Source organism: Saimiri boliviensis, chromosome 2 (genome assembly GCF_048565385.1).
Source record: "Saimiri boliviensis isolate mSaiBol1 chromosome 2, mSaiBol1.pri, whole genome shotgun sequence".
Lineage (NCBI taxonomy): Eukaryota > Metazoa > Chordata > Mammalia > Primates > Cebidae > Saimiri > Saimiri boliviensis.
This window is the reverse complement of record NC_133450.1, coordinates 215,494,696-215,503,067: the sequence shown is the minus strand read 5'-3', so window position 1 is coordinate 215,503,067 and position 8,372 is coordinate 215,494,696.

The window sequence follows — 8,372 nt, the reverse complement described above, 5'->3', positions numbered from 1 at the left end:
TCAAGGCTGCAGTGACCCATGGTTGCCCTCCAACCTGGGCGACAGAGAGCCTATCTCAAAAAAGAAAAAAAAAAAAAAAGTAAATTAATGGTAATGGAGAAATCCTAGACTATTTTTTTTTTTTTTTTGGAGATGGAGTCTCACTTTTACCTAGTCTGGAGTGCAATGGCACAACCTCTGCCTCCTGGGTTCAAGCAATTCTGTCTCAGCCTCCCCAGTACAGTAGCTGGGATTACAGGTGCCTGCTACCATGCCGGGCTAATTTTTGTATTTTTAGTAGAGCTGGGGTTTCTCCATGTTGTCCAGGTTGGTCTCCAACTCCTGACCTCAGGTGATTGCCCGCCTCAGCCTCCCAAATTACTGGGATTACAGGTGTGAGCCACTGTGGCAGGCCTGGAGTGTTAAATCTCTAACCCAGGCGTCCCCAAACTTTTTACACAGGGGGCCAGTTCACTGTCCCTCAGACCGTTGGAGGGCCGTCACATACTGTGTTCCTCTCACTGACCACCAATGAAAGAGGTGCCCCTTCCTGAAGTGCGGCGGGGGGCCGGATAAATGGCCTCAGGGGGCCGCGTGCGGCCCGCAGGCCGTAGTTTGGGGATGCCTGCTCTAACCGGTATAGTGGAAGCAGCATTGGCTTTGGATTCAGGGAGCTCTTTGTTCAAATCCCATCTGACAGTCTAGTGGTATAGCTTCTTTCCGGTGAGAAACCTAGCCTTCCTGATGTTCAGTTTCCTCGCCTGTATAATGGAAACAAAATCTGTTTTGTGGAGTTGTTCTGGGACAGTGGTTCTCATGTGTGGTGCCTGGGGCAGCACCAGCAGCAGTGGCGGCCTCAGTCACCTGGGAACTTGTCAGAAATGCAAATTCTCAGGCTTTACTCTAGACCTCCTGAATGAGGAATTCTGGGAATAGCTCAGCAAACTGTTTTTACAAGCCCTGCAGGTGATTCTGAAGCTTGTTCAAGTTTGAGACTCACTGGCCTGTGGATTAAGCTGAGAGTGTGGCGGAGCAAGTGCTCCCTGTTTTTGGTTTCCTTATTTAGAATAAATGAGGGAAGGAGCTGAAATGGGATAGCTCTCAGATTGCCTCTCTCCCTTTTTATGTGATTCTCATTTTTAGCCATGGAATTTGAGGAAAGAGGAACTATCTGTCTGTCACAAACTGTCCCAGTAGTCTTCCAGCTTTCAGTTTCGTCTGGAATGAAAGTCTCACAAAGGCACAGACTTTGTTTTCTTCCTCGTGTGCGGCATGGACAGGGGTCTCCATCCCCTGGGCCACAGATCAGTATCAGTCTGTGGCCTGTTACGAACCAGGCTGCACAGCAGGAAGTGAGTGGCCGGCCAGCAAGCTTAGCTTCATCTGTTTTTACAGCCGCTTCCCATTGTTTGCATTACTGCCTGAGCTCCACCTCCCGTTAGATCAGCGGTGGTGGTAGATTCTCAAAGGAGTGCCAACCCTATTTGAACTGCACATGCGAGGGATCTAGGTTGAGCGCTGCTTATGAGAATCTCACGTCTGCTGATCTGTCACAGTTCCCCATCACCTTCAGATGGGGCTGTCTAGTTGCAGAAAAACAAGCTCAGGGCTCCCAATGATTCTACATTATGGTGAGTTGTATAATTATATATTACAATGTAATAATAATAGAAAGAAGTGCATGATAAATGCAGTGCGCTTGAATCATCCTGAAACCACCCTCCGCACCCTAGTCAGTGGAAAAATTGTCTTCGAGGAAATCATTCCCCGGTGCCAAAAAGTTCCGGTACCGCTGCTGCCGGCACACAGAGTAAGAGCTTGGTCTGTAGGCACAGGCTGATACTACATTTGGAAGCGAGGTGCTGGATTCCTCTGTGCCTCAGTCTCCTCATCTTTAGAGTGGGATAGTAATGTGAGTCAATTCATATAAAGTATTGAACACAAAGAAGTGTTTTTACTGGTCTAGTGCCCACACTGCTTGGCACTGGGCAAAAGATGAAGACACATTTAAGAATGAACACACTGACTCATTGAATGACATATTTTCAAAGTAGGAAGTAGTAACTTTTCAAAGATGTAGATAGCAAGACTTAGCGGGGCTAAGCGACGTTTCAACTCGTACAGCTAGTGGGCAGGGCAGTGATTAAAATCAGGTTTGTGAAGTTCCAACATTTCTGTTATTTTCCTGATGTCATATGATCGATGGAGAAGGCAAACCGATCAAGTGACAGTAAAATAGAAACATTAAAAGACAGTGGAGAGAATAGAGGAAGAAAATAAAGAATTTATTTACTTTTTGAGACAGGGTCTTGCTCTGTCACCCAGGCTGGAGTGCAGTGGCATGATCTTAGCTCACTGCAATCTCTGCCTCCTGGGTTCAAGCGATTCTCCTGCCTCAGCCTCCCAAGTAGCTGGGACTACAGGCACGTGCCACCATACCAGGCTAATTTTTTTGATTTTTGGTAGAGACAGGGTTTTACCATGTTGGTCAGGGTGGTCTCAAACTCCTGACCTCAGGTGATCGGCCTGCCTTGGCCTCCCAAAGTGCGGAGATTACAGGCGTGAGCCACTGTGCCTGGTCAAAAAGTGGATTTAAAGAGCAAAAAGGAGTTAAGCTGATGGAGCCTTGGGTCTCTCTGGCCTGCCTCTGTTTCAGGCCAGAATCTCCTCTTGTATCAGCTGTGGCTGTGACCCACAATGTGCCCCAGTTGAGGGGCATCTCCTTCCTACCATGACTCCAGAGAGTCCTCTCTCCCCAAATCCATCTCTTAGGCTCCTTCCTCCATACACTGCCACCCATGTCCTGCTACAAGTGACAGCAATGGGGAAAATAGTTAACGTGGACTCTGACTCCTTGAGTAACTAGAGGCTTCATTTCCCCATTTGTAAAGTGAGGGATGAACTAGATGATCTGATCTTTTTTTGTTTTCCTCTCTCTAAGACTGGGTCTTGCTGTGTTACCCAGGCTGGAGTGTGGTGGCACAATCACAGCTCATTGTAATCTTGAACTTTTGGGCTCAAGGGCTTTTCCTGCCTCTGCCTGCGGAGTAGCTGGGACTACATGTGCATGCCACTGAGCCTGGCTAATATTTTATTTTTTGTAAAGAGGAGGGTTTCACTGCTGCCCAAGCTGGTCTCAAACTCCTGGGCTTGAGCGATTCTCCTGCCTCAGCCTCCCAAAGTGTTGGGATTACAGGCTTGAGCCATGCACCTGGCTAGATGATTTCTTCAGATGCTTCAGACTCTCACCTTGTATTAGTTAATTATTTAATCTTTTATTTGGAAAACATTAAAACCTACGGGAAAATGAAAAGAATATTACCATTAACCTCTGTATGTCCTTCACGTGGCTTCACCAAAAACTGGCATTTTACTGCATTTGTTTATCTCTGTTTTCTGTGGGGCCATTTAGTTATAGGTTTGTTGACATCTTGACTTTGCCCCTAAATATGTCACTGAGTCTCCTAAGAAAAAGGTCATGATCCTTCATAACCACAGTACCATCGTTATATCCAAGAGAATAAATGGCAATTCAACAATATCTAAAACACAGTTCATATCAATTTTCTCTACTTGTTCCCAAAATTTTTTTTTTGAGACGGAGTTTCACTCTTACTGCTCAGGCTGGAGTGCAATGGCGTGATCTCGGCTCACCACAACCTCTGCCTCCTGGGTTCAAGTGATTCTCCTGCCTCAGCCTCCCGAGTAGCTGGGATCACTGGCATGTGCCACCGTGCCCAGCTAATTTTGTATTTTTAGTAGAGATGGGATTTGTCCATGTTGGTCAGGCTGGTCTCAAACTCCTGACCTCAGGTGATCTGCCCGTCTCGGCCTCCCGAAGTGCTGGGATTATTGGCGTGAGCCACCACGCCTGGCCCCAAAATTTCTTTTTCTTTTATTTTTATTATTTTTTTGATTGCATTTTAGGTTTTGGGGTACATGTGAAGAACATGCAAGATTGTAGCATAGGTAAATTTCGAACCCAATCAAGTTGACACACTTCATGTTCGTCACTTTAGTCTCTTAAGCTAGAACAGTCACCTTGCTTTTGTTCTTGTTTCTCATATCAGTGACTTCTTGTTGTTTTTTGAGGCAGGGTCTGGCTCAGTTGCCCAGGCTGGAGTGCAGTGGCGTGAGCTTGGCTCACTGTAATTTCCAGCTCCTTGGCTCAAGCCATCCTCCCACCTCAGTCGGCTGAGTAGCTGGGACTACAGGCACGCACCACTGTGTCCAGCTAATTTTTGTATTTTTTGTAGAGACGGGGTTTCACAAAAAATATGTTGCCCAGGCTGGTCTCAAACTCCTGAGCTCAAGCCATCCACCTGCCTCAGCCTTCCAAAGTACAGGGATTACAGACATGAGCCTGGCTCCTATCAGTCACTTGTTTTTTTTGAGATGGAGTCTCGCTCTGTCACCCAGGCTGGAGTGCAGCGGCATGATCGTGATCTCAGCTCACTGCAACCTCTGCCTCCCAGGTGCAAGCGATTCTGCCTCAGCCTCTCAAGTAGCTGGGATTACAGGTGTGCGCCACCAAGCTAATTTTTGTATTTTTAATAGAGACAGGGTTTCACCATGTTGGTCAGGCTGCTCTTGAACTCCTGACCTCATGTGGTCTGCCTGCCACAGCCTCCTAAAGTGCTGGGATTACAGGCATGAGCCACCATGCCTGGCCTGCCTGTGGTTAAATTTCTTAGTCTCTCTGAGCTTTGATCGCCCAAGTGAGGAAAATCGTAGTAACTATCTCACAGGTTTCGCATTAAACTGAAAAGGTTTAATGAGCTAAAGTTCTCAGCATGGTGAAGCACCTAGCAAACATTCCTTAAATCCATAGATGTCATCAGTTTTTTTTTTGTGTGTGTGTGTGTGTGTATCCTCTACAAAACCCTGATCTCACTTATTAAAAAAGGGCTTTAGGTCAGGTGCAGTGGCTCGTGCCTGTAATCCCAGTACTTTGGGAGGCAGAGGTGGGCAGATCACCTGAGGTCGGGAATTCGAGACCAACTTGACCAACAGGGAGAAACCCCTTCTTTACTAAAAATATAAAATTAGCTGGGCATGGTGGTGCCCACCTATAATCCCAGCTACTCAGGAGACTGAGGCAGGAGACTTGCTTGAACCTGGGAGGCGGAGGATATGGGAAGCCGAGATTGTGCCACTGCACTCCAGCCTGGGCAACAAGAGCAAAACTCTGTCTCAAAAAAAAAGGCCTTAAGATCCCAATTCCCCCTTGTCAACTCAAATAAATCCTACTTATCCTTGAAAACTCAGCTCAAACCTCACTCACATTCTCTCTGAATCCTTAGTAAGTCTTTGCTCTCTCTTCAGAGAGAGGCAGTCATACTTCTACATGTGTTCCTACAGGTGATGGTGACATTAAGAAAATGTTTGAGGGCAATCCAATGTTAGCCACGCCTTTGTTTTCCCACCTGTACAGGGGAGATAACAGTAGTTGGGATAATAGGTCAATGCAGTGGCTCACGTCTATAATCCCAGCACTTTGGGAGGCCAAGGTGGGTGGATCACCTGAGGTCAGGAGTTCGAGATCAGCCAGACCAACATGGTGAAACCCCCATCTTTACTAAATACAAAAAATTAATTGGTCACGGTGGCGCACGCCTGTAATCCCAGCTACTTGGGAGGCTGATGCAAGAGAATCGCTTGGACTATGGAAGCGGAGGCTGCAGTGAGTCAAGATTGCACCACTGCACTCCAGGCTGGGCAACAGATCGGGACTCCGTCTCAGAAAAAAGGAAGTCAATGGGTTAATACCCATAATGCACTTACCTTGCTTTTCATGTAGAAATGTCTTAATAAATTATCTATTTTTGTCATTCTGCTATTATTTTAATTCAATTTAATGAAATATTTAAAGTTTTCCCAAAGAGTGAGGTGTGGAAGTCCTGGTGACTTGAATGAGCCTGTCTTCCTTTCCTGCATCTTCAGCGTGTGTGGTAGCCAAAGTTGAACTAGATTTGTTTACGGAGCAGACTATTAATTTCAGGGACTGTGTCTGTCATCTCTCATCTCTGACCTGAGCTGGCATCAGTTAATATATGCTGCTTCAGTAGGGAAAATCCCCAAGGCAACATGAGTAGGCTGGAATTCACCACAATAGGGAAAAAGGTCATTTCTTATATCATGTTTCCATAAATGTTACATATTTTTAATTAGACGTCTACTACCTATGCTCACTGAGAACCAGGGAAGAAGCGAGATCAAGTTAAATCCTCAGCCTTACCAAAGAGGTTGTTACCTCCTTGTTACTTTGTAGAAATGTGAGTTATAACTCAGAATGGCCACGCGGTGGCAGCAGAGGAGAAGGAATGAATTGTTTGGTTCCCATTACCGATGCGGTGCCAGACTCTATCTACAGAGTTGGGGCCTGAGGGAGATGCGTGGCACCATAGACGAATAATATTGGAGAATTTGTTTTCAGGAATGAGAACAGGAAGGTGTGTTAATACACACGCTTTAAATAATGAGTAACAGGCCGGGTGCTGGCTCATGCCTGTAATGCCAGCACTTTGGAAGGCTGAGGCGGGTGGATCACAAGGTCGGGATATCGAGACCATCCTGGCTAACACGGTAAACCCCCCCACCCCAGCCACTAAAATTATAAGAAGTAGCCGCAAGTGGTGATGCGCGCCTGTAGTCCCAGCTACTTGGGAAGCTGAGGCAGAAGAACCACTTGAATCTGGGAGGCAGAGGTTGTGGTGAGCTGAGATTGCGCCACCGCACTCCAGCCTGGCAACAGAGACTGCCTCAAAAAAAAAAAAAAAAAAAAAAAAAAGAGACACCAGAGCTCCCTTGCTCTCTGCATGTGCACCAAGCAGATACATGCTAGGATGCCACTTGAAGGCAGCCATCTACAAGAAAGGAAGAGAGCCCTCACCAGAAACCAACCCTTATGGCACCATGGTCTTGGTGGACCTCTAGGCTCCAGAACTGTGACAAGATATATTTCTATCATTACTCAGTTTGTGGTATTTTCTTAGGGTAGCTGAGTAGACTAATACAGTTGGTGATCAGGAAATGCAGCTCTAACAGTATGTGGCTTTGTCTTTCATGTAGCTCTCCCTCTACGCCAAAGACCTCAGTTTCCTGTCATCTTCTTACACCAAAGGGTTCTCTACCTGCCTGGAAGCACCTCCAGCCCATCTAGCCTTTCCTCCTTTTCCCATTTCCTTTTTGAAAAAAAAAAATTATTTAGTACAAATTTTTTTTTTTGAGATAGGGTCTTGCCCAGGCTGGTCCTGATGTTGCCCAGGCTGGTCCTGAACTCCTGGGCTCAGGTGATTCTCCTACCTCAGCCTCCTGGGTAGCTGGGATTACAGATACATGCCAATGCTCTTGACTAGCCATCTCCTAATTTCAATACACATTTCTTAATTGTCCATGCTAGGACATGCCCTGTGCTTGGTATTTGGAAGCAGAGATAAATCAGACACACTGTCTGCCCTGAAGAATTCTCAGTCTGGTGTGTTAGGGAGGTAGTTGGTGGCAGGAAGAGGAGAGAGCAAGAGACAAAGAAACAGAGAGGCAGTCCTGAGAGAGAGTGATGACTACCCTGCCAGAGGGGCATGCAGAGGACTGGGGGCACAGAGAAGGGGCTCAGAGGCTACTATGGATGGGAACCCTTTTCCCTTACATGCTGTGGCTCCCTGAATATTCTGGGATCGTGGAGGAAAGACCATGCTGATTGCTATGAACTGACTGTTGTGTTCTTCAAAATCAATATGTTGAAGCCCCAGTGTAATGGCATCAGGAGGTGAGGCCTTTGGGACGTAATTAGGTTTAGATGAGGTAATGAGGATGGAACCCCCATGATGTGATGGGGTTAGTGGCCTTATGGGAAGAGGAAAAGACACCAGAGCGTCCTCTCTCCACCACGTGAAGGTGCAGCAAGGAGGCTACAAGCCAGGCAGGGGCCCTTGCTGAGAACCAAATCTGCCAGCACCTCGATCCTGGTCTTACCCGTCTCCAAAATGTGAGAAATAAATGTCCCCTGTTTAAGCCACCCAGTGTATGGCACTTTGTTATAGCAGCCTGAGCTGATTAAGACACTGCTTCCTAATTATTTCTTTTCTTTTTTTTTGAGACAGAGTTTTGCTCTTTGTTGCCCAGGCTGGAGTACAGTTGCATGATCTCGGCTCACTGCAACCTCTACCTTCTGGGTTTAAGTGATTCTCCTATCTCAACCTCCTGAATACCTGGGATTACAAGTGTGCCACCACACCTGACTAATGTATGTATTTTTAGTAGAGATGGGGTTTTACCATGTTGGCCAGGCAGGCTGGTCTCAAACTCCTAACCTCAGGTGATCCCCCTGCTTCAGCCTCCCAAACTGCTGGGATTACAGGCGTAAGCCACTGCACCCAGCAATTCCTAATAAT